At 40.4% G+C, this 25,267-nt stretch overlaps 1 long non-coding RNA gene across 1 annotated transcript in view; it reads left to right on the top strand.

Annotated features, from left to right (window-relative positions):
• Positions 1–19,299, top strand: part of LOC108515782 (uncharacterized) — a 22,502-nt gene extending 3,203 nt beyond the window's left edge. Inside the window, exons 3-4 of the long non-coding RNA XR_001881619.1 lie at positions 2,605–2,843; positions 19,032–19,299. This is a non-coding gene — a long non-coding RNA (uncharacterized LOC108515782). The remainder of the gene's footprint in view (positions 1–2,604; positions 2,844–19,031) is intronic.
• The last annotated feature ends 5,968 nt before the right edge of the window (positions 19,300–25,267 follow it).

The following is a 25,267-nucleotide window of genomic DNA, read 5'->3' as shown; positions in this document are numbered from 1 at the left end:
AAAAAAAAAAAAAAAAAAAAAAAAAAAAAAAAAAAAAAAAAAAAAAAAAAAAAAAAAAAAAAAAAAAAAACGCTACACACAAAAACCCTCATCTATACTTTCAAAATTACTGTCTGGCACATGCACACACTTCTCTATTCCCCACTGTAATTTCTGTCATATTCACAATTTTACTTAGGTTCAATTTTCTTTTCTCTTCTTTTCTTTTCTTTTATTTTTTTTTGAGACCGAGTCTCGCTTTGTCGCCCGGGCCGGAGTGCAGTCGCCAGATCTCAGCTCACTGCAAGCTCCGCCTCCCGGGTTCACGCCATTCTCCTGCCTCAGCCTCCCGAGTAGCTGGGACTACAGGCGCCCGCCACCTCACCCGGCTAGGTTTTGTATTTTTTGGTAGAGACGGGGTTTCACCATGTTAGCCAGGATGGTCTCAATCTCCTGACCTCGTGATCCGCCTGTCTCGGCCTCCCAAAGTGCTGGGATTACAGGCTTGAGCCACCGTGCCCGGCAGGTTCAATTTTCTAAGTGAACTTCTGGGTTCTTTTTCTCAGGAAAAAAATCATTATTATTTATTTTGTTCAATATCTATAGAACAAACATACTATAGAATGATATATAGTAGATATCTAAAATCTATAGTACAGGTCATATACCGTGAAGAACGAAGTAGTCAGATAATCAAGTTTACCCCAAATAAATTACTGTTATTTTCTATGATTTTACATAGTTGAGATCATACTGTGTATACAATTTTACACCTACTGTTTGCTTAATTTAAAAATAATTTGCGTTAATAAAATATTTATAAACATAATTTAAGAAATAATAAATATTACACTGATTGAAGGTGAGTGTTTTGATGTTATATTTCTTGTCCATATGTTAATTAAAATTAAATACTGGTTCGATGTTTTTTTTTTTGTGAAAGAATTTTGCTCTCCTTGCCCAGGCTGGAGTGCAATTGTGCCGTCTCGGCTCACTACAACCTCTGCCTCCCGGGTTCAAGCCATTCTCCTGCCTTAGTCTCCCAAGTGACTGGGAATACAGGCACCTACCACCCCACCTGGCTAATTTTTGTATCTTTAGTAGAGACGGAGTTCCACCATGTTGACCAGGCTGGTCTTGGACTCCGGACCTCGGGTGATCCACTATATTTGGCCTCCCAAAGTGCTGGGATTATAGGCGGAAAATTGTTTTTTGAAGCTACTCCTCATTAATAATGATTAAAAATATAGTAATCATGAGTGGTGGCCTTGTTAGTCTACTACTGGTATAAAATGCTGTGTAAATCTATGCTCAGCAGCTTATAGCAATGAACACGCTTAGAGGTCTATAAGATGGCTGCCCTACCCGACTCATTCTGGGCCTGGTTTGGAGTTGTGCTGGCTTCCTAGAGCAGTTCATTCTCAAGCTGAAGTCTGAAAGCTCCCAGTGGAGCTAGTGGGACCACATTATTCCTCCTAGAGTCTTAAAAGCAGAACTGATACACCGTTACTTCCACTGATATTCATATGTTAAAAGCAGCTCACACGGTTAAACTCAACATCCAAGGGTAAACTCTCCATGGGGACTGGGATGGAGAAAGCAGGAGAGAATGTTTTCTAAAGTGGCAAATGTGGCAATTTATCCTCTTATTCATTATGGCAGGGACATGCTCAGAGTTTATATAAAAATCACTTTAAATAGTTCAGGGATAAATTTAAAAGAAGAGGTGCTTAAACCCCTAATTTGTAATACTCAAAATTATTTGATTTGCCAAGAGGACTTTGCTGCATTCCCCAAGTCTGGTGGAAAACATATGGTGCATATTTTGTAAAACTGGTAACACATTAGAAATTAAGCTATGTCTTCAGAATGAAAAAAAAAAAAAAGATTGATAGTAGTTTCAAGTATTCTTATAGTTCAAATGTCTCCATGCATTGATCAATAGGCACAGCTGTACTTAAAATCAGACTCTTCTTTGATAAGGTGTTGAATGATGGGGGACATGTCTGAGAAGAAAACTGAGAGGAAGTTTGAAGATATATCTAGGAAAGAAATGCTCTTTTAAGGGAAAGGTTTTCCTTTGTGAAAAAGAGGTAGACCGGGCCGGGCGTGGTGGCTCACGCCTATAATCCCAGCACTTTGGGAGGCTGAGGTGGTTGGATCACGAGGTCAGGAGATTGAGAACATCCTGGCTAACATGGTGAAACTCCGTCTCTACTAAAAATACAAAAAATTAGCTGGGCGTGGTGGTGGGCGCCTGTAGTCCTAGCTACTTGGGAGGCTGAGGCAGGAGAATGGCATGAACCTGGGAGGCAGAGCTTGCACTGAGCTGAGATCATGCCACTGCACTCCAGCCTGGACAACAGAGCGAGACTCCATCTCAAAAAAAAAAAAAAAAAAAGCAAACTAGGTAGACTGTAATTTGGGTTGATCTAGGATGGATGGTTTAGTAGGCTGAATAACAACCTCCAAATATATTCACGTCCTAGTACTCAGAACCTATAAATGTTGTCATATATGGAAAAAGGAACTTCACCAGTGTGATTAAATTAAGGTTCTTGAGATGAGAGTTTATTCTAGATTATATGTGTGGGCTCTAAATGTAATCACAAATGTCCTTACCAGGGGGAGGCAGAGGGAGATTTGGCTAAGAGGTGTTGTGATGAAGCAGAGAAAGAAGTGATGCACTTCGAAGACAGAGGGAGGGGCCACAAGCCAAGGAATCCAGGTGACCACTAGAAGGTGTAAAAGGCAAGGAAATGGATTCTCCACTGACGCCTCCAGAGAGTGTGTGGCCCTGCCAACATCTTGATTTCAGCCCAGTGAAACCCACTGCTGACCCTGGCCACCAGAACTGTAAGAGAGTAAGTGTATCTTGTTTTAAGTCACCAACTTTGTGATAATTTGTGACAGCAGCCATAGGAAACGAATACAGATGGTCCCTGAGAAAGTTTGCAAAGTCTCCAAATTGACCAACATATTACAATACTCTGCTCTGCAAAAACAAAAATCACACAATCTTGTATAATGTGCAATATTTGATTTTGATTAAATGAGCTTCTGTAAGATAAGAGTGACTGGCCAGGCATGGTGGCTCACACCTGTAATCCCAGCACTTTGAGAAGCCGAGGCTGGTGGATCACCTGAGGTCAGGAGATCAAGACCATCCTGGCCAACATGGTGAAACTCCATCTGCACTAAAATACAAAAAAATTAGCCTGATGTGGTGGTGCATGCCTGTAGTCCCAGCTACTTGGGAGGCTGAGGCAGGGGAATTGCTTGAACCTGGGAGACGGAGGTTGCAGTAAGCTGAGATCAACACACATACCGCTGCACTCCAGCCTGGCGACAGAGCAAGACTCCATCTCAAAATAAAGATAAGAAAAAAAGATAAGAATGTCGTCTTAGACACTACTCACTTGTGGACATTGTGTGGTTTGAAGAGTAGGAAGGAGGCCTTCAGTTTGCTATGGGTTGAATTGTGTCCACCAAAAAGATGTTGACATCCTAACCTCTAGTACTTGTGAATGTGACTTTATTTGGTATATTAGTCAGGGTTCTCTAGAGGAACAGGACTATTAGGATATATGTATATAGAAAGTGGAGTTTATTAAGGAATATTGACTCACACGATCACAAAGTGAAGTCCCTCAATAGGCCATCTGCAAGCTGAGGAGCAAGGAAGCCAGTGTGAGTCCCAAAACCTCAAAAGTAGGGAAGCCAACAGTGCAGCCTTCAGTCTGTAGCCAAAGGCCTGAGAGCCCCTGGAAAATCACTGGTGTAAGTTCAAGAGTCAAAAAGCTGAAGAACTTGGAGTCTGATGTTCGAGGGCAGGAAGCATCCAGAACCAGAGAAAGATGGAGGCCAGAAGACTCAGTAAAGACTCAGTAAGTCTAGTCCTTCCACATTCCTCTGCTTTTATCCTAGCTGGCTGGCTGCTGATTAGATGGTACCCACTCAGATTGAGGGTGGGTCTGCCTCTCCCAGTCCACTGACTCAAATGTTAATCTCCTTTGGCAACACCCTCACAGGCACACCCAGGAACAATACTTTGCATCCTTCAATCCAATTAAGAAGACACTCAGTATTAACCATCACATTTGGAAACAGGCTCTTTGCAGATGATGAAATTATGATGAAGTAATTAGGGTGGACTGTAATCCAATATGACTGGTGTCCTCATAAAAAGGGGAAAGTTGGAAACAGAGCCAGACATGTACAGGGTAAAGATGGTATAAAGACACAGAGAACAACATCTACAAGCCAAAGAACACCTGAGGCCACCAGAAGCCAGAAGAGACACACTGAACAAATTCTCTCTCACAGGTCCCAAAAGGAACCAATCCTGTTGACACATTGACTTTGCACTTCTAGCTTCCCGAACTGTGAGACAATACCCTTCTGTTGTTTAGGCCACCAGTCTGTGGTGCTTTGTTCTGGCAAGCCCTAGGAAACTATTACAGAGCTATCAATGAGAATTTGTGCGTTATAGCTCCCCTCTTTTCTTCCCCAACCAAAACCATACCATGGGCAGCAAGGTTCTCAGGTCCTCTTAACTATCAGTCCTGAAGGATAAGGCCAAGACTTCTCCCTGGAATTTGTTTTCATAAGTTTTGTTTTATTTTGTAAGTTTATACTTAAATTTTAAGTGTATGAATTCACAAATAGCTAATTCTATGTTTAGTTTGGCAAGTTGCCTTGCTAAGAAATCTAGTCAAATTTCTCTGTGTCTCTCTGTACGTCTCTGTTTTTCATTTTCTTTTTCTCTTTTAAAGCACTGCATCAGTAACGCTCATATTTCGTGGAACATGACACAGACAGGATTGCTTTTTAACAAAAATGGATGGGCATGGGCTATCGGTAAGGCTTCTTTCAAGAACTGAATTTGAGCAGAGCTCATCAGATAATCTGAAGATCACAGAAGGCTAATCACAGAGTTAGAAAGCCCTTCATTCCATATCTTTATTTCTCATTCACCTATGTTTCCAAAAGCCAGAACCAATGTATATGTTTTCAATTTTAGTGGCAGAGTGGACTCTGATTTGGGTTGAGCCTCCTGGCCTGCTGAGTGTTATTTCACTTTCTGTGGTCAGAAAAAGACAGAAGACAAACTGAAGATTTTACTTCTCAGCAGTCCTGAATACAGCCGGTTCCACAGAGGCTGAAGGGTTGAGATGAGGGATTTCTCTTGAGAGTCAGGCATCTTTATCTGCATCTTTTTGTTCCCATACTCTTTGTTATCAGATGGATGCCCTCTCAGTCTAAGGATAGGAGGCTGCCCTCTAGGAAACTTCTGAGACCCTAGGGAGATTGTCTGAAAGGGTATGCTCTGAGCAGCTTTCTCCCAACAACATGTGGAATGAGAGGTGGGTCGACGGGCTATGCACTTCTTCTGCCAGCCAGATGCATGGTGGAACTGCAGTGGAAGTTGACTGCAAGGATTAGCTTTTCCTTTAGTCTTACTCATAGAGAGCTCTTTTCTTTTCTTTTCTTCTTTTCTTTTCTCTTCTTTTCTCTCTCTCTTTCTTCTTTCTTTTTCTCTTTCTCTCTCCCCCTCTTTTCTTCCCCTCCCCCTTCCCTTCCCTTCCCTCTTCCCTTCCTTTCCCTCCCTTCCTTTTCCCTTTCCTTCCTTTCCTTCACTTTCCTTCCCCAGCCTCACTATTTTGCCCAGGCTGGGGTGCAGTGGTTATTCACTTGCTTGATCATAGCGCATCACACCCTTGAACTCCTGGCTTCAGGAAATCCTCTGGCATAGCTGGGACTAAAGACGTGTGCCACTGTTCCAGGCTGACAGTTTATTTCTGAAACAAGCACTACTGAGGTGACAGCGGATAGAATGGAGGTGGGTTAGTGAGTGGAGGAGAGATGCTTATAAATGTAGTTCTTCTGGTGTGAAGAACTGTAGACCTGAAATGTGTAAAGTTATTGTCATCAGTTTTAGTCACACCTATTGCAGAGAAATGACATTTTCAGAGGGTTTAAAGAATAATTCAATGGGATTTAGAGCAGAGAAAAATTCATGTCATCTTGTTCATTCTGCCACTGCTCAGAAGTCAGGTAGCTGCAATAGCTAAGAGTTTTGTTAAAGAGTTTGCCATGTGCCGGATACTGTTCTATGTATTTATCCTGAAATAATTCATTTAACCCCCCTAAAACCTTTTAAAGTGGGTGTTACTATTATAACTACTTTCACAGGTGAGAAAACTGAGTGAGAGAGAGTTTGAGTAATCACTGAGCTAGGTAATCAGAGGCAAACATGGCTTAACAGTTTAGCAAACAGGAAAAATGGTTCCAGCATGGTCTAAAAATGCTGGGAACTTGCTTATGACTGTTGAAAATAGGCTGAAAAGAGGCATGCAAAGCAATAATATCCCTGACTGACTGAGAATACTCACTGAGCCTTCCTTCAGTACCTGGAACATTGCTGTGTTTCTCACATCCAGAACCAAAGTGCACATGTGTTGTGTATGCGTGTGTGAGTGCCTGGGTGTGTGTTTGTTTAAATTTATATATTTTTATTTTGTTTGTTTGTTTGTTTGTTTATTTATTTATTCATTTATTTATTGAGATGGAGTTTTACTCTTGTTGCCCAGGCTGGAGTGCAATGGCGTGATCTCGGCTCACTGCAACCTCCACTTTCTGGGTTCAAGCAATTCACCTGCCTCAGCCTCCTAAGTAGCTGGGACTATAGGCGCACACCACCACGCCCAGCTAATTTTTAGTAGAAATGGGTTTACCATGTTAGCCAGGCTGGTCTCGAACTCCTGACCTCAGGTGATCCACCCGCCTCAGCCTCCCAAAGTGTTGAGATTACAGGCGTGAGCCACCGTGCCCGCCTTGTTTAAATGTATTAAGGATTAACAGCACTAGTTTGTTTTGTTACTGTAAAATATATATTTTCTTTTTATATAGCAACCCTTTATTTCCCTAGGATGCATAGAGGATTGATTTATTGATTGATTCAGTACATATCGATCAAATGCTTACTATTTTGCAGACTCTGAACGAAGCACTGAGGACACAACAGAGAATAAGACACACATGATCTTTGCTCTGACAATGTTTATAGTCTAGCTTGCTAAACTAATGACTGTACCTGCTACATTATTGAGACAAAATTCAGCATTAGAGCACACAGAGAAAGAGTAACTGGGCAAGGCAGGACTGAAGGAGAATGCAGCCCTTTGGGGAAGCCACTCCCAATGCCCCAGAAATCAGGACAAGGGTCTAGTCTGAGTCTAGTCCTTGTCTAAGGTGTTGTTTCTCTGTATTTCCTTCTCTTTCTTCCTAAGTAGAATGAACAAGGTGCAAGTAGCCCTCAATTAGCCCAGCTAACGAAATCCCCTAAAAGCTCCATGATGTGGGGGGCGGGGGGTGTTGGGGAGGTGGGCAAGAGAGGCAGGGGTGTGCAGGGCTTTATAGTTCCCTGGCTTGTCCAGGTAGCTGGTCCAGCATCCTGCCCCTTCTTTGGTCACAGGCTTTGTCCTAAGCTGTAGCCGTTTACTTGTACGGATGCAGATGTGAGACTTTTTGTTTTTTCTGTCCATCCTCCACTGAAATACAATTAAAAGGTCAACCAAGGATCCTGAATAAATTGTGCCAGGGTTCAGGGGAGAGAAAGCAGAGGGAGTGCTTTGTCAGTGGATTAGCTTGTTTATGACAGAGCTAAAAACATTTTGTTTCAAGCTGAGTTTTATGCATTTGTCAATAAAACCAGGCTTGGAAAGGGCAAAAATCAGCCTGCTTGTCACAAAGTCCCTGCACGCTTAAGAATTCAGCCCCAGCAGAGGGGCCGCAAATGTCGGTACTCATCCTAATAGCACTCCTGCTCTGGCCTCTTGGTAGGAAGGAGATGTATAAAACTTTGCCGCAGCAGACCCCAAGACGGTGACTTGAATGCAAGTAGTTATCCCAGAATGCTCCAGTACGCGAGTGAGGAAATAGATAAAGAACGAAGTCCATACAGGCTGTGTTAATGAGCAGGTTGCATCTGCAGGCAACCGGGTCTCAGTCTGGCTGGGGATCTCTGGGGGACAGCGTGAAACATGCCTCAAAGTTGTCCCACTGACGAAAACAGGGAGCTACAGTAGATATCTACCAAATTCCATTTGTTATTGGCACATGGTTTTTCTTAGGGGTTCAGATTCCCCGGAACTCTTTTGCGTGCAGAGAAAGCTTTGCAACAGAATAGAGCAGTGCTTGTGGAACAGAACACTGGTGTGTACTGAGGGTATAGGGGGAACACCACCCTTGCTACAAGTGTGAACCCTCAAGGCAGGAGAAGAAGGAGCTGATGATCTACCAGAATTTGGACTGTATCACCCTTTTAGAGTTGCAAGGACCCTGAACCAGTCCTCTGAAGGTGGCTGATGGGAAAGACAAGGCCAAAGAAAGCAGGATGCACTTAGGGAGCCTGAGAATCTGGCCCCAGGACTGGAGGAAGTCTAAATCCAGATCTCCTGGAGAACAAGGAATGCACACCCTCTGTATGAGAGGTTTCAACTACTAGGCCATGGGCCTCAGCTTCCTAGAGTTACATTTTGTTTGACAGAGAGGGAGAGAGAGGAGAGAGAGAGAAAGAGAAAGAGAGAGAGAAAGAAAGAGAGAAAGTAGGTGTGTAAATAAATTACTTGCAATGTATACAAATCTATATCACTTATATAAAAATCTAGATTTCTAGCTTCTGTTTTAAAAAATCTGATGATAATGCAGAGACTGCCTTTACACGTGGCTGCATTACCTGGGAGGTAAGTAGTGAATTCCCCTATGGATGGGGAATGGACTTCCTTTGGGCACAGCCCCACCAGCCCCTAAATTGTTCCCCTGTTACTGAGACTGAGTGTCAGTTGCATTTACCAGAGTGCTTTCGCTTTTGCTTTTCTTATATCCTACTTCACTCATTTACATTCCCTGCCTACCTGTTATCGACCTCTGCATGGGTAGCCCCTGATTTCTGGAAACTTATTCCTTCATAACCACACTCCAAGGGCCACTAGTGGTAACCAGTTTCTAAGAATTTTACTTGCCCTCTATGACTCCATCTCCACAGTCAGATAAGTGTTCAAACTCTTCTCTTTGGTGTTTAAAACATTGAGAAACTTTCATTATATTTCCCCAAATCCCCTCACCTTATGTCCCACCACTCTCATGCCTACATGAGAGGCCTATATGCCTATTGCATCTTTTCAAAGCAAATTGACTAACTGTGATACCCAGACAACGTCACTGGAATCACGCTTTCCTGTCCTGAACCAAACTACTCATCTCGCCAAAACCCGATTGTCCCTCCTTATAAGTGGCAAGTTAAGAAACAATAGATTCATCCTCACTCCTCTCTTTGTCTCACAAAGCATATCTAATCAATCAGCAAACTCTTTCAGTATTACCTCCAAAATTTCCCTTAGTTTCAAGTGCTGTACTCCAAACCACCTCCAAAGCCACCATGACAGCACAAGCCACTGTAACCTGTTAGATCATGTTAATGATCTCCTGATAGGTTTCCCACTTCCACCATTGCTCCCCAGTAGTCTGTGGTCAACACAGCAGCCAGTTCATTCTTCTGGAATGTAGCCCAGATCATGCTATCCTTTGTTCAAAGCCTCCTTTTATTTCTTCTCTGATGTCTTCTCCTACTGACCCCTCCACCATCAACTCACTCCAGCTATACTGCCTCCTCAGTTTTCCCTGGAAACCTCAGACATGTTCATTCCAAGTAGCCTGTGTACTTGCTGTCCCCTCTACCTGGAAGCCTATTTCCATGTACATTTGCAAGACTTATGATATCACCTCCTTTAGAATGCAGATAAAATGTCAACTTCTCTGACCCTACTATTTAAAATTATAACCTACTCCCCAGCTCCAAGAAATCCGTATTTTATTTTTCCCCATAGCTCTGTTTATCATCTGACACTATTTCATTTACCTTTTCACTCTGCAGGAACTTTATCTGTTTTGTTTACTCATTTACCTGCATTTTCTAGAGTGGATCTGGACCTGAGGCAACTGCTCAGTTATATTTGCTGGATAAATCAATCAATGCCTTCTCTTGCTTGATTATCCCTTCCCTGGACAGGAAATTTCTTCTCAATACCTAACTAAATCTAGCCAATTCTCAGAATGTAGGCACCTTTTTTACATCTTCCAAGAAGTCTTTCTCATTATTCTTCCTAACTACTACATTTCCTGAAGTTAAGATAATAGATAGAAAAAGACCATTAGAAATGATTGCATGTTTATCCGGAAAATTGAGAAGGGGATTGTGGGTCTTTATGACAATTTCAACAAGTAGGTGGAGACAGAAAAAGTGACCCCCCAAAAGAAAATCTGTGTGAAGCTACCATCTGTGCTGTAAAGCTGTTCCCTCTGAACTTGCTGAACCCCTTTCTCAGACTCTACTGGGCTGGAGTAGAGACATTCATGGATTTAAAAAACAACGTTTGAGGCAGACAAAGAAGCAAGAGAAAAGAACAGAAAAGATAGCTGCGTATTTTAGCCTGATGGTTATCTGTTCCTGCATGATAAACGACCCCAGCACTTAGTGGTCTAAAACAGCAGGTGTTTATTATGGATCACAAGTTTGTTCAACAGGAAGTTCTGCTGATTTGTGCTGGACACCGCTAACGCCTTCTGGGTTTGCCTAGGTGTTTCTGCCAGCTGGTAGGTGGTAGAGATCTGGCTGGTCTTGGGTAGCTTTGCTCTCCTTTCTGGCATTAGCTGTCGATTGAGAAGAATGACAGGGGTGACTGGGCCACACATCTGTTGTTTTTCAGTATACTGGCCTGAACGTGTCCTCCAGGTGTCAGGGTTCCCAGAGAGTTCATGGAAACACCTGAGGTTTCTTGGGGACTGGGGAACTTACAACTGGGCAGTGTAACCATATATACTGTCCCAAGAGTTTGCATTTTAACACTTCAATTCTCATAGAAAAGTTTGGGACAGGTTAATTGTAAGATCAACCTCTTCGCATATATACTGAAACCTTCAAACATGGAACAAAAGAACTTTGAAAGACAGTGTCTTGCTTTACTTAGGAAGAGCTTGGAATGCATTTAGCCACATGCAGCACTCTGCAAAAGTGTGCATGACCTTTCAAACTTGAAGAGAGAAGACACAAACATCAAAAACAGCCTGTTCCCTTCAGCAGTCAGAACCCAGAGTCTCTAAGCTCCAGCCTTGGGGTAAAGAAAGGTTTATGTCTTGTACTTTGCTCAATGAGGCAAAAGAAAAAGACTGAAATGAACATGGGAAAAGAGACAGAGGACTTGATGGATATGAGGACATTGTGGGATAAAGAAATTCAGAGAAGGTCAGCTGGGTGAGGGAGGAAGTAGTCTTGAGGCCCAGCGCATCCAGGGCCTTTTGGCTTTGGGGCTGTTTGGCCTCAAGTTGAAAAGGTATTGATGAAACAGTGTTTATGCTGCATGATACAATAATACTCCAGGTTGTCAAATGAGGCCAAATCCTAGGTGGTAAGGTTGGATCCCAGCAGGACAAGTCTTAGAAGTTGTTTCTTCTTAATTTCTCACATTTTAATATTTTACCAAATTGCTTGATGTCAGCTATGTCATAATTTAATTTTCTTCGAAATTAGCATGTCTCAGTTTGTTTTTCTTACTGTTTTGGAGACAGCCTGGTTAAAACTTTCCCACTCACAAAATTGCTAGTCAAAATATTTTAGGAAGGAAGCTCAAACATTCATTGTTTGCCTTATTAAAAATTAACTCAGGCAGATGGAGGAAGGATACAATGTGTGCTTTCCTCTCAGTCCGATTTGTTGCCTGTCCCTACCTTCATCCAGCACATTAGGAGATAATCTTTCTCCACAAGGGCCATGGGGCCAGGTGCAGGAACACAGCTGCATTTTGCAGGAATGAGACTGAGGTTAAGATGCCTTGTGATGGTCACACAAATTGAGAAGTGGGGTCGGAGCGGGAGCTGCAGTTAGTGGGGACAAGATCAATGTTGCCCTCAGGTTTTGTCCATTTGCATTGCTATAAAGGAATACTTTGGGACTGGGTAGTTTATTTTAAAAAGAGGTTTAATTGGTTCATAGTTCTGCAGGCTGTACGTGAAGCATAGTGCTGGCATCTGCTTCTGGTGAGGGCCCCAGGAACCTTACAGTCATGGCAGAAGGTGAAGGGGAGCCAGTGTGTCATGTGGAATGAGAGGGAGCAAGAGAGAGGGAGAGGAGGTGATGCCAGGCTCTTTTAAACAACCAGGTCTCACGTGAACTCATAGAGTGAGAACTCGTTCTTGTTACCTGAAGGGCAGTGCCAAGACATTCATGAGGGATCCGCCTTCATGACCCAAACACGTCCTACTAGGCCTGCTTCCAACAGTGGAGGCCACCTTTCAGCTTGAGATTTGGAGGGGACAAAATGTCCAAACCATATCACTCTTAAAGCATCGTAGCAGGACAAGAAGGAGGCGTCAGAATTTCCTAGTGCAGAAAACATTGGGAGAACATGTCTTTTCTAAATCCTAACCTCAAGGGAATATATTAGACATTGTATCTGCCCTCCATCTGTTTTTGAGTCCCCTGCTTGTGGAATACCTTGGATCCTTTGCTTTTGGTTCAGTCATGCATTCATTTCTGCAAGGGCTCATCCAGCCCATCCTATGTGCCAAGATCTCTCTTAGGTGATGCAACACGGAAAAAAAACATAGTCCTTGCCCTCATGGAGATCATAGTCTCAAAGGAATTTGCATTATAAGTATCTATTGAGCAACACAAGTCTTCTGGTGAGGCAAGTACAGGATCTTGTAGGAGCACATAGGAAAGGTATCTGACACAGCCTGAATTATTGACATGTATGTTTGGGAACATGGCTCCCATCCTCACTTCTTGCAGTTTTTTCACTCCAGAACACAGGGAAGGGTGAAAATCTGTTGGGAAAGATGTCATCATCCTCCATCCAGGGCTGGGCAGTTCACTGAACAGCCATGTGCTACTCTCCATGTTGGACAACAGAGTCTTGAAAGTGGTTCATGGCTCAGAGCGTGGAAGCTAAATATTTTGCAAGGAGATCAACCCTAAGGAGAAAAAAGTCATCATCATATTTTCTACCCTCACCCAAACCTGACTCCATCCCCAAACAGCGCCACTCTCTGTTCTATTCCTCATTATCTGAGGATAGCAGTGTTTAAGTGCCATAATGCTCAGATCAGCAGTTTCACAAACTTGATATCATTTAATCTTCCCAACGGTGCTCTGAAGGAGTTACAATTTGTCCCTGTTTTACAGGTAAAGAAATTGAGACAGAGAGCAATTTGTTAACTTACAGACCCATCATGCTCATCCTCAAGTGAAGTGAACACACTTCTGCCTGAACTCTCAGGCTCTAGTTCTCTGCCCACTTTGATTCTCTAAGTAGAGACAAAAGTGGACAGCAAAGAAGGCTCCTGAAGCTTCTTTTCAGAGATCTTCTGGGGCTCCCTAGTATGCAAAGAATCCAGTCCTAAGTAAAGAATACACTCCAAGACTATCTTGGAATGTAGGCCTCTCTATTATCAGTTAATGTTGCTTTCAAATTCAAATCGATTTTTCTAGCCTCAGCTCTTTTCCAATCTGTCTTTCTCCTCTGCTGCAGTGACTCCCAAATACTCACTTGTCTCTCAATGCGTCCTTCAAGCTTCACGCCCCCTCCCTTGTTGTTGTTCATATTCTCACTGCTTGAAAGGTCCTATATATTGCCGTTTCTTGAAATTGCCCTTCCTTCAGAGACCAGCTTTCACCATAAAACTTTCTTTTATGCCTCCCAGGAGAATATAAACTTACTGTCTTTCATGCTCATAAATCTCTGCAATAAAATTTTATTATACCCCTTTCCTCTGTTGACTTTTTGCTCTGTCTTTCCCACTAGAACAGGAGCTCCTGGAGGGCAGGGGCAATGCTTATGTTGTATCCTGCACAATGCAAATCACGTGTCAGCCCTGCACACAATGTCTCAGTTCATATTTTGGGATTGCAATGAGAACCTACTGCTAGGTCCTTCTCAAACAACTTTCTGGGCTGAAGCCACGGGGTGGGGGTACAATTGCTTGCTTACTGGTTTCATGCTACTTATCTCTCAGAACCCTCAATTTCCTCACATGTGAAGCAGGATTATAAACACTTGATGAGAGATAATGCCAGAATCCAGATGTCTGAATACTTGATTTCCGTTCTGACACATCCTATATAGGGGAAGGATGGTATGAAGAACATATGTACAGGGCAATGCCAGAGTCATAGTCTTGATTTCTAGCAGGGAACCTAGCTCCCATGTCCCCTGCTCTGGTGACTTGATTGGCCCTTGTGCAGACTAAACAGAGTAGCTATTCTCTTGATCCAAGAGCTACACTCAATGGCAGGCTTCAGAGACTTGCTGCACAGATCTTTCTTCAGAGCTCTTTCCTGGCTCCCACTTAGTCTCATGAAGTCAAAAGCAAAAGACTGTCGCAAGTTTTATCTTATTGGTAGATAAGACTGTTCTGTCTTATTGATAGAAAGGTTAGGCCCCTCACAGAAGGGTTTTCTGAAGTCTAGTTCTGTTTATGTACATTTCACTTTCCCCTCAAAAATTCCTACCCTGCTGGATCTGCCTGTTTGACTACCTGCATGTTCTGAAGTGTACCTTTTTATCTTCCAGTCATTTCAAAGCCCTGCCTTGGTAGGAAAGCAGTATGCATACATGCATTTGGGACAGATTTTTTTTAAATTTTAAACTAATTATTTGAATAATAACATCATGATCTGAATTAGGCGGATACATAGTGGAAAAAAATAATATACTGTTGTTGGTGTCAAGTTTCTCCTTATACCAACAGTAACACCTTGGGAAGTTTTCTTAATGCCTCTAACCTTTAGCTGTAAAATAGAGATGATTATGTTTACCACCTAGGGCTCTTTGAGCATCAAATAAGATAAAGTGCATGAAGATCCTATCACAGTAATTGGCATGAAATAGATGTTTGATACATGTTGGCACCTTTTTTCTCTCTCTTTAAAGTTAACCAACAAGATCCTTTTCTCATCTGATTACAAGTAGTCAGTTTCTTATGAAGGACATCTGGGAAGTCAGAACTAGAAGCTTGTGCTAATTTTATGACCTCATCACATTCTGTCGTTGAAGAAAAGAGTATGATCTAGGGCTGATTCCAAACTTTCTGCAGAAATGAATTTTTTATACCCACCTGATGCTTTGGAGCCATCCTAGGCTATTTAGTACTTGAATGTTTAGCAAACTTGCTTAAGGTTCTTAGATTAAACCTGGTGGTTTCTGCTCCAAGTTGCTCAGAACTCAGCAGTTGACTTTTGCCCCATGGAAAATCATGGACATTACTGATCTATAAGAAATAAGCATCATTTTATCTTTGGTTAAGATGGTGTCATTGTCGTCATCATGACCTCTCCTAGCTGCCAGGAACTCAACACACTATTGCTTGGGGTCACAAAGACCAGTCACCTGCTCCTAGCCATTCTTTCCCTGACCCTCCCAGACATTACTCCTGGAGCAGGGTATCACCTGCTGCTTCTCTGGAAGTTGGGCTTGAAGCAGAATGGATGAACCACTCAAGCCTAAAAGATCCCCACTCCCCTCTCTTCTTGATATATTAGGTACCCATAGTTTTTCTCGAACAGTTCTTGAGAAACGGGGCGAGGAGGTATAGCTAGAAGATTTTTCCTTAGCCTCAGGGAGTCAAAATTAAGCCTTTCAATGCCTACGTTTTGACTCCTAGCAGAGCCCAAGAGATGATGGGAGGGAGACGTGGGCAGTCCTCCTAAGACAACCAGTGCAGTGAAGTTATTGAGAGCATGGGTTTGCAGTTAATTGCTACCACTGTGAGTCTAAAATCTGCATAGATGTGTGACCATGGTCCAGGTCCTGAGCTTCTCCATGCCCCACTTGCCTCCTCTGTGCAATAGTCATAACACTACTCAATTCACATTGTTAGAAGGATTAAATAAGACAATTAATGTAAAATCTGTATGTAGTATTTGATACAACTCTACTGCAAAGTAAAGTAACAGTGAGGACCTTCAAGTCACATTATGCATTCAAGAGTTTAGAAATTACTGAATGACAAGAATCCAAAGCAGTTTGAATTGGATTATCAAAAAACAAAAGGATAATAGCTTACCTGGGACAAATGTTAATTAAGTAGGGAGAACAACAAAGCATTTTCTCTTCTTATTTAAGCTACATAAAAGCTTTATTTATTATAATCTTTAACATTTGATCTCAGTTAGACATTGGACCAGTCATAGCCAGGAAGTCAGTGGCTGACTGGATTTGCTGGTGATTCTCAGGTTTGTATTTTCTTATTGATTCATTTCCATTTACTATCTTCCTGATTTCCCCCACCATGAAGGAGGATGAATTCACCATGACAGAGAAGCAGTTCACTTGCCCCCAGATGAGGCATAGGTTCCCCTGAGTGGAACAGCTTAAGCAAGTATACTGGCCTACAAAACTATTGTGCCCTAATGGCCACCTTCCATTCCCTCTGGCTATGACTTATTTCTGTCACCCTGTATTTTGTTCTTTAGGCACAAAGAGAATCATAGCTCATAACAATGGCATATTGTCCCAGTTGCATGTATGTGCATGTACATTTGCCTCTACACACAAGATCACATGAATACACAAAAATGCATTTACAGGCATTCATTCACACAAATATGCAAAGGTCAGGTGAGAAGTACTCTGATAAACATAAATACCGTGTGGCCATATTTAATAGATATAAAAAAAAATACTTGCAAATACACTCATCCATGCCCACTCTCGCACAGACACACACAATCATCAAACACACACACACATACTTTGATCATGTGACTATCCTGCAGGACTATGGAGTATATATAGTACAAATAGACAATTCTGCTTATTTTAATCACATTCTTTTTATGAGGAGCTTTCTCTAGATCCCTGGATCAGCAGGGCAGTTCCATATCTTATTACAATCTGCCAAGATGAAATAGATAAATCTATTAGCCTGCTCTTTGCTTGTTTCATCATTGTGACAGCCTCTCATGGGTCTACATCCATCAGGCTCCCTTGCCACCTGACAGGCAAGTCTCCACCACCAAGCTGCAGGTTAATAGCTCCTTAATCTCTATTTAATTGCTCATTAATAATTCCAATACTGCTTTCCTCTGTTAATTGATTAAAAAACAGTTTCAGCGGAAGTGAATAATGAAGTTTGGTAGCAGCGAACTATGGAACGAGTTTTTTTTGTCATCAAGATAATCAAAAAGAAATAGTGGCCAAAATACTTCTCATTCCATTTGCAGATTTCTATAATGCATGCATTGACAGGGCCTTTGGAATTCAATGACATCAGCATATATAGTTGCTACTACAACCAAGTTGTGAGCCACAACTGGTTCAACAGTTTTCTAGGGAAGACAGCATTTTGTGATCAAAGAAATCTGGCAGATCCGGCATACAAATGTCTCTCACACTTTGGAGTCTTACATTAATCATTGGCATATTAAAAACTCTGAAATTCTGCAGTTTGAGACATCTCTTTACATTGTTCAGGCAATCTTAACCCAATGTTACTTGACAATACAATCACATATCTTACTGAGCACCATTTCATTTATCAATTGCCACATAACGGATTACCCCCAAATTTAGTGGCTTTAAACAACAATGATGGATGATATTTTTTATAATAGTGTGGCTGTCCTGTGCTGGAAGGTGGAAGATTGTCTGGCAGTTGATGTCTGGGGAGCCTCACTCCTCTTCTACATGGTTTCTCATCCACCAAAAACCTTTCTTAAAAAGTGGGCTCAACACAGTGTTGTACTCAATAGGGCAAACAACAGGCACCATTAAGCTACTAAATGCTTAGCTGCAAAAGTCGAGCAACAGCACCCTGTCACGTAATATTAAATAAAGCAGCCATAAGGCTTGGCTAGATTCAAAGTGTATATAAGTTGATGTCCCTCTGTGGAAGGGAGGACAGATAAAGTCACACTGCAAAGAGGCCCTTGGAATGCAGGAAGGAATTGTCGTGGCCATCTTGGAATATAATCTACCACTAACTGCTGATCAGTTTTTGGAACACAGTTCAGAAAATGTCAATGTAGAACAATTCTTAGATTTTCCAGATTAGGATACTGAGACTCATGGATGAAGAATGATCTGCCTAAGGGCACAAAGCCAGTAATTAACAGACCTGAAGTTAGAATCTAGTCCCCGGACTTCAAGTCTTCTCTCTTTGTCACGGTGTTGCCAAAGGATACTCTACCAATTAGGAATAATGTGAATCACATCCAAACACTTACTCTCTGGATTTGGGGAGTTCTAGACCCTGATTTTGGTCTTCTAAACAAGTCTAGTTAGACTTCTTAAATCAGGAATAACTCTGTAAACCAGAGATGCAGCTTCTTGTGCTTTTATTCCATAAATAATAGGTTCCGGAAATAGCTAAACTTGGAGATTCTGAATGGCATGGGTTGGGTGAGCTCTTTCAAAAATTTCTGTGAGACAAAGTAACCTGGATTTTTTCCACCAATATTTTAGTTATATTTCCTAGATTTCCACTGAGTTCTACACATTTACAATCCATAGTCATATCTTCAATGAATCTCCCAAGTCCCTTAAACCATAATCCAGCCCAGCTCTTTGACAGCTCATAAGTGAATTTACTTAATGCTCCTGTAAGTTAGCAACTTGTTCCAAACACAGCTTTCATGTTATTGCAGTGCTTAAAAGCAAATCCAGAAATAATTACTCTTCCGCGAATTTTTCCTGAACTGGTCAAGGCAGGCATGAAAACTTTACCCAGTTCTTATATCTGAGAATTTAGCTCAATCCCCCTCTACTTTTGTATCATTATGGCCTTTTATTTTGTATGCTCTGTAAGATTTTATTGAGTCTACTGAAAATATGTTTGCTGCTTGAATGTATTGTACCTATGTTAAGTGAACACTCTTTTATTTATATACAAGGTGCTTGAATTTTCTGTATTATAATGCTAGTACTGTAATTCTTGGACTCGAAGGTATCCCGCGAAAGGGGCCATATCTGATATGGTTTTTTTTTTTTTTGCAGATATCTAAGGTCAAAATCCGCTGCATTGGTGCCTGGAAAATGCTTGCTGGTGACAACTTGATCAATATCTCCAAGACGCTGGCTCCTAACAACATTTTGCGTTAACTTGGCTTTAAATGTTCCAGTTCTCTTTGCTCAGGAAAGCTCATGAAAAAGAAACATTAAAATGAAGGCTAATGATTATAGAGAAAAAATATGTAGTACACTTCACAGGTAATACATGAGACTAGCGTCATCTTCCTTCTGTAACACGTTTATTGTGAACAGAACACAACCTTTTTCTGGATGGCATTTTCAGCTGATGTGTCACAGCGTGAAAGAGTCTGAAGATCACATCTACTTCCCATTCTTAGCTTGTTACAAGGCAGGAGGAACAGAGGATGAGGGATTTTGTGGCTGTGATTTATACATGAAGAGCAGGGGTGGGTGTTAAGTCCCTAGCCTGATATTTAAATCTAAGATTACCTGGAAACTAAGCAGGAGAAAGAAAAAAGCAGGCTATATTATAAGCACAGTCAGTATCAAATAAACTTGGAATGACTTCTCTGGAAAAGCTGTTAAAATTCAGCTCAAACCTTTATTTGTTTATTTGTTTGATTTTTCCCCGAGACAGAGGCTACAGGAAGCAGAAAAGCAAATACCCCATGTGACGCGTATATTTGAGAACTACAGAGAGAGGTTAACTGATGAAGTTCAAGTGTCAAGGAGAAAATCCCCTTTGAGCCACTTCAGATCTTGGGAGGTGCCAATCTTCCTGGGTCCTGATATTAAAGTCCTCAGAGTATGCGACTAGGTCCAGTTGGCAGGATAGAGCAGCAAATGACATTTTGAAGACTGGTCTAATCTGATAAATAAATCACATTACCCTGAAATTTGCCTTTCCAAATATTGTCTGTGCTGAAGTCAAGATAAGAAGCCCAATTGTGAAAATGTGTTAGTTTAGAAATGAAATGGCCTCTAATATGCAGTGAAGCAATGCCTCTGTTCATTGAGTCACCTTTCTAGAATTCTCTAAGTGTCACCTGCAACCTCTTTTTTTCTCTTTAAACCACCTGCTTTCAGATTCACCCACTCTACTTCCTACCTGTCTTTTCTATTTATTGACTCACTAGAATTAGTCACTCACTTTGGTGCTATTTCTGCTCCCGGGTTACCTAAGTTAATATGTATGTAACTGTGGCTTACTTGTAGTTCTTTGGAGTCAGATAAATCAGAGGCAAATGCAGAAGCAAAGAAGCAAGGGCACTGATAAGGAGACATCAAACTTAATAAAACTTTAGAACAAGGATACTTTCATTTCACTGGGGATTGAGACAAGTTTCCAGTGAAAATGTCAGGAGTCATGGAAGTAGGTTCACAAAGGAACTAAGATAAAAATGCTTCAGCTTGTTCTTTTAAATTATTGAAAGACAGAGGGGGGAAATGGGTGCAATACAAGCTGAGGAAGAGTCAATTGAAGGTGTGTATGAGGGAATGAGTTGAGTGGGGAAGACGATCACAGCCTAGGTATTGACTCCAGGGACAAGATCTATTGCACCAACATAATAGAAGTCAACCCAGAAGCACTTTTGAAGAGATTGGATGGCTACGATCAGGGTTCAAAAATTCCTAATTTAAATTAGAAAACAATCAACTTTACCTCTTTCAAAAAAACCTAAATGGAACCACCCGACATTCTCAGTAGGATGAACAGTCTCTTCAAGGCAAGTTTCCCTGACAGGGTGCATACTGAGGACTTACTATGATGTTTATCTGTGGCTATAGCACACGTAACTTCTTCAACCCAAGCAAAACTAGAGCAAACACCTCGATAAATAGTAAAATTGTTTGTATTTTATTTAAAAGAGCTTTTTAAACTTTTGATTCTGAAATATGGAGTAGACTTTCTTTTCTCTATTTCAACCAAAGTACAACTGAAAAATTTGGACATAATGTATAAAACAAACATAAGACTGAAAGGCTGACAAAGAAAGCAAATTGGCTAAAGACTTTGGGACCCAGGAGATGACACAGTGGTGAGTTTCCTGGTTTTCTTTTCACTTTGTGTATTCCAGACTCTGAGCTGAAGAAGTTACCAACTCAGAAGTGCCAATGAGAGCAGACAAAGCTTGCTCTCTCTAGTCAAAGGACCAAGATAGGCATAGCCTAGCAAGACAGAACATGCTTAAACAGTAATCACTGTATTCCAACCAAACCCACCCTGAAATACACCAGCAAAGCTGAGTGGGAAGTTTAGATTTTCACCCTCATGATAGTGAAGCACCACAACACCGTTACAGAAGACTAAATAGGAAGCTGGGATTTTAGTAGTTGTCTCTCAACAATTAATACAATAACTAAATAGAAAATCAAGAAGATCATAGAACTTAATAATACCATTAGAAATAGGAATGTTCATAGAATACTCCACTCAACAACAGAATGCACATTTTTAAGTGTCCACAGAGCACATACCAAGGTAGATCATAATATAGGCAATACAATAAAATTCAACAATTTAGAAAAAGTTGAAATCATACAGAGTATGTTCTTTAAGCACAATAAAATCAAAGTAGAAATCAATAGAAAGACAAGTATATATTTAAATACTTGGAAACTAAATAACACACTTCTAAATAATCAATGAGGCAAAGAGAAAGTCTCAATAAAAGTAAAAAGTACATTGAATTAAGATGCAAATGTTTTCCAAGAAGAGGGAACACTTCTCACTTTAATGAAGCTATTATTACTCTGATATAAAAACCAGATAAATACAGTACAAGTGAAGAAAACTAAAGACTAAGATCTCTCATGACTGTAGATGCAAACATCCTTGAGAACATATTAGAAATAAGAGTTAGTAATATATATGAAAATTGTTTGTTATAACTAAATTAGGTTTAGTTGGGAGTGCAAGCCTGGATCAACATTAAAGAAACAAACAATATAATTCAACATATCAACAAACTAAGTATAAAAAGCCATATGATACCATCAATTGATGCACAAAAAACATTTGTTACAGTTCAACATGTATTTATAATAGAATATCATCAAGTAAAGAATAGGGTGAAATTAACAAACACCTACAAAAAACCCCATAGCAAATAGCATAATGAATGCTTTCACCCTAATATTGAGAACAGCATGAGGATACCGTCATCACTATTCTTATTCATCAGAGTGCTGGAAGTTCAAGATTGTGAAATAAGAAAAGAAAAATAAATCAAGTCATATAGATAGAACACGAAAAAATAAAATGGTTTCTATTTAAAGATAACATAATTGTTTACATAAGAAATCCCAAAGAATCTACAAAACAATTGCTAGAACTAATAGTTCAGTTAGGTCACAGAATGCAAGGTAAACTTACAAAAATAAGTTATATTTTTATAAACTAGTAATGAATACGTGGCATTGAAATTAATAAAATCAATACTATTTACCACCTGTAGTTTTAGTAGAGAGGTAGACAATGGGAGGGCACAGATAAACAAAAAATAGAGCCATATAAATAGGCCCAGTTAAATTTTGACAAGGCTGCAAAAGCAATTCAATATATTAGAAGAGGCTTTTCAACAAACTTATGTTGGAGTAATTGGATACTATAGGACAAAAAGAGAAACTCAATATAAATCTCATTATGTATTCAAATGTAAGATGTAAAACTATAAAATTTAAACAAAGGAACAGAGATTGTCTTTAGGTTCTAGGGCTAAGCAAAGAGGTCTTAGAATTGACAGCAAAGTATAATCAATAAAATAAGAAAAATCAATTGGATTTCTTTAAAATTACTGATCTTTGTTCTGCAAAAGACTCTGTGAGAAGGATGAAAAGACAAGCTAAACTCTGGGAGAAATTATTTGGAAACCACATATCTCTGAAAAGACTAGTGTCTAGAATACATAAAGAAGAATCAAATGTCAACAGAAAATAAAACCCAATTAGGAAATGGAGAGAAGGCACAAACAGACATTTTGTTGAAGAGGAGACACAGATAGCAAATAAGCACATGAAAAGATGTTTAACTTTATTAGTCACTAAAAAATGAACAGTAAAACCATACTGAGTTATTTTAATGGGTACATATTGTTATGTACCTATCAGAATGGGGAAAATTTAAAAAGGTAGTTACAACATCAAATTCTGGTGGAGATACAGAGAAACCATGTCATTTAAACATTGCTTGCAAGAGTGTCATGCAGGCATGCTAGGATAAAATGAAAAAGTTATGTAAAAATCTAAGCTAAGCGAGCAACCCCCATATGACTCAGCAATCACATTTGTAGATATTTCTTTCAGAGAGATGAAATCATCTGTTTCCAGAAAACTTATACATGGGTTTATAGTATCTTTATTTGTAATAGCCAAAAGACTGGAAACAAACCAGATGTCTCTCAGTGAGGTGAGGTAGCAGTGCATAGGCAATATTAGTAGCAAATTCTGAAGGAAAGCTCAGAATTCCATCTCTTCCATACTTCATTCTTAAGAGAAAATGTTCTGACATGTGTTAGAAACAGAATAAAGTTCCTGAGCCCACAGAAGGGCCTTGGCAGAACGGTGACTGGGATATAGCAGGGGAGACCTTACTTCTCTTCTCTTAATATTTGGATCTACTCATTCAGAAAATGTTTCTGTATTTACTTTTTATTAGCTTTTGTTGCCCTAAATCATGAACCTCTGGATGCTTCTTTCTCAACATAAACCCACAACTTAATGTCAAGAAGCTATCAAGGTAGGATTCAGGGGAAGGGGGAATTGAGCAAGCTGCTTAGACAGACTCTTGGTCATGTAATGAACTAAAAGGGTCATGAAGGCCATGGGGTCCTAGAACCATGGTGGGAAAACAGACATGTGTCTGGAACCAGAGCCCTGGACGATGGCTAGAGGGCATTGTTCAGTATGCATTCTAGGTGGAAAGGGTAGATTACTGTATGAATCTAGTATGGTGTTTGTATTAGCTATTTTCATGCTGCTGATAAAGACATACCTGAGATTTGATAATTTACAAAAGAAAGATGTTTATTGGACTTGCAGTTCTACATGGCTGGGGAGGCCTCACAATCATGGCAGAAGGCAGGGAGGAGCAAGTCACATCTTACATGGGTGGCAGCAAGCAAAGACAGAGAGAGCTTGTGCAGGGAAACTCCCCTTGTTAAAACTATCAGATCTCATGAGATTCATTCACTGTCATGAGAACAGTGCAGGAAAGCCCCACCCCCATAATTCAATCACCTCCCACTGGGTTACTCCCATGACATGTGGGAATTGTGGAAGTTACAATTCAAGATGAGATTTGGGTGAGGTCACACAGCCAAACCATATCAGTGTTCATCTGAGTTACGTGGAATTAGGGTTCTAATTATCCCATCTCCACTTCATGACACAACTAACGGAGTCTGGAAGGAGGTGTTGAGAAACATGTATGGAGTATGCTAAATATATCCTATGTTTATTTTAACTAATGTTTCTGAGTTGGTTCCTATAGTTTTCATGTAAACTGAGTTACATGCCTCAAAGCAGCTGTGATAACAGATTGGAATCCAATGCAGATAGGGGAATGTTACTTTAGCAGCAACACTATCATCAGAGACATTGTGTCCCTGTTAATATGTCCAAATTTTCACAGATACTGTAAATAAAGAGAAACAAATGGAATGATCCCAGAAACTTCTGTTGATTGGCAGTGACTTCTCCTGGAGTCTATGCTTCAGGCATGTTCTTGATGTTTCATTATCAATTGAACATGATGCATGATGCAGAACTTAATGCTCTTCAGAATGGGTACTCCTAGTGTCCAGTCAACCTTTGTGTTTGATTCACAGGTAGGTGGCAATGTGGAGACTACACTTGTTAGCTGGATGCTATGAGAACCTGCCTTTCTGCCTGTTCACTGCAGTGGATAAATTATGTAGGAGAATGTTCTCCCCAAGAGCTCTTTAATACACACACTCTGTCTAAATACACACACACACACACACACACCCTAACACACCTATGTGTGTTATATGAATATAATATAAAAACATATGTATAAACCACATATATAATCATATATATGTTTTTCTCTTTTTCTAAATGCTTCTAATACATATACACACATACATATATATGTATGTGTGTCATATAAATGTAATATAAAAATATATATATGCCAAATATAATGTCATATATATGTTTATATGCAGTTTCAGGTTTTTCCAAATGCTTCCTATTACAATAACATGCTCCATAATTTTCTATCAATAAGTTGAGAC

Source organism: Rhinopithecus bieti, unplaced genomic scaffold (assembly GCF_001698545.2).
Source record: "Rhinopithecus bieti isolate Rb0 unplaced genomic scaffold, ASM169854v2 scaffold_36006, whole genome shotgun sequence".
Taxonomy (NCBI): domain Eukaryota; kingdom Metazoa; phylum Chordata; class Mammalia; order Primates; family Cercopithecidae; genus Rhinopithecus; species Rhinopithecus bieti.
The sequence above is the reverse complement of the archived record's forward strand: the minus strand, read 5'-3'. Positions and strand labels throughout refer to the sequence as shown.